Raw genomic sequence first — 2,115 nt, 5'->3', positions numbered from 1 at the left:
GGGCTGGATGTCCCCTCCCCTGTCCCCGGGGGCTGTCGGGGAGGTGGCACCGGGCTCTGTCCCCGCCCTGGCGCCGCTGTCACGCACCGCGGTCCCCCCGGGGCTGGTGGCCCCATCTGCAGCCAGGGGCTGTCCCACCTTGGGGACAGCGGTGAGAGCACAGCGACCCCCGGGGCTGTCCCAGAGTCACCTCGGTCCGGCTGATGAGTTAATGAGTTAATGAGTTAATTGGGGACAGCAGCTGCCCAGGGCCCCCCAGAGCACCGAGTGCCACCATTATCCCAGGGCCACCACATGTCCCCAAGTGCCACATCCACATGGATGTTAAATCCCTCCAGAGATGGGCAGTTCACCACTGCTCTGGGCAGCTGTGCCAGGGCTGGAGAGCCCTTTCCAAGAGGAATTTTCCCAAAATCCCAGCTGAGCCACCCCCACCACAGCTTGAGGCTGTTCCTTCCCATCCCATCCCATTCCCTGTTCCCAAATCCCAAATCCCACCCGGCTCCAACCCTTCAGGGAGTTGTGCAGAGACAGAATGTCCCCCCCAATCCCCTTTTTCTCCAGGCTGAGCCCCTTTCCCAGCTCCCTCAGCCACTCCTGGGGCTCCAGATCCCAAAAATCCCCCCTTCTCACTTTCCAGCTCCATCCCAAGAATCTTCTCCCCACCCCAAAATCCTTGTGGGATTCAATGGGATTTAGGGGGAGTTCAGTGCTGGAGCTGATCTGAACCCTCAGGTATCTCCTGCAGCAGGTTTGGGGTTTGCTCATCTGTCCAGCTTTTTTTTGGGATCTTATTTTGACCCAGCATGTCCAGGAGGGGTAAAGGCAGTTTGGGATCGCACAGAATCCCTAAAAGCGTGGGATTCCTTGTGCCCATCCTTTGTGTTTTAAATATTTAGAAAGATAAATCCTTRAAGTCTTTAACTTAGGGTTAAAATGATCAAAAGCAATTCCAGGAGCTGCTTCGTGGTCAGAGCACCCAATTCCCACCTGGATCCATCAGCTGCACTGGGAATGTGGCCCAGAACCAGCCAAATCCCAAACCCAGTTGGATCTGGAGACTTTTCCAGTATTCCAYGGGGATTTCCTCACGGGAGCAAGGGCAGGAGCTGCCTCTGGCTGCAGCTTTTGGGAAAACAGAGTATTTTTATTCCCATCTTTCTGCATTGCCCAGATTTTGCAAGAAAAGAGACAAAATCTGTTTTTCCAGGAGGTCCAACCCCATTCCCAATGTCCCAGGGATTGGGGAGGGACACCAGGATATCTGGAACACATCAGGTTGCACYATCAGCCTGAATATTTACATTCCCAAAGGTCTCCATGCTTAAATTATTCCATTTTTSKGGAGCTCCTYGGGCTCACCCCAAAAACCACTCCTGCTTTGGGTTCACAACGGATTTTCCCTCTCAAAGCCTTGTCGGGAAGAATCTCCAGGCTGGAATTGGCAAAACAGCCTCAATCCATTGAATTTAGCCAGAAATGGGATGCAAAAATTCAGGGAATACAGCTTCCCATTCCAGAAGGATCCATCCTTCCCCTGTCTGTGGTGGGAGTGAGGAATTTCTGTTGTCTGTGGGATGCAGGATGGCTCCAAAAGCCAGGAATAAGTGGGAATTTCAAACTTTTTTTTTTATTGTCCAAGACATGACACACTGGGGAGGAACCAAAACAAGTTTGGAGACAAAACCCAACAACCCATTCCCGAGTCAGCSCAGCTTTTTCGGGAAAATCCAGCCCCAGTGAGTCACTTTGGCTGGGTTTGTCTGCAGGACCTCCCAGGCGTCCCAAAATTTGGCTGAGGGCGTGTCTGGTGTCTGCCAGACTTCCAGCAAATCCAAAACCCACTCAGAATTCCYAGGAAATGGTGTGGGATGGGGCAAGGCTGGTCCTTGTGCCCCTCTGTGTTCCTGCCTGGGTTTGGCAGCTGCTTTTGGAATTTTAAGGGAAATTCTGGAATTTTAAGGAAAAAAACGTGGCGGATTTAAAGGTGGTTTTTTTTCCTTTGAGCCTGGGATTCCAAAGGTGTTTTGTGGGTCGGGGCATGAGCCTGGATTTGGGGGCTGACTCACGATTCCCTCAGGGRAATGAACCCATTGGAAGCATCGGGTGTTCCTG

This window comes from Malurus melanocephalus, unplaced genomic scaffold, assembly GCF_030028575.1.
Source record: "Malurus melanocephalus ecotype Western Australia unplaced genomic scaffold, MMel_1.1 scaffold_1126, whole genome shotgun sequence".
Taxonomy (NCBI): domain Eukaryota; kingdom Metazoa; phylum Chordata; class Aves; order Passeriformes; family Maluridae; genus Malurus; species Malurus melanocephalus.
The sequence above is the reverse complement of the archived record's forward strand: the minus strand, read 5'-3'. Positions refer to the sequence as shown.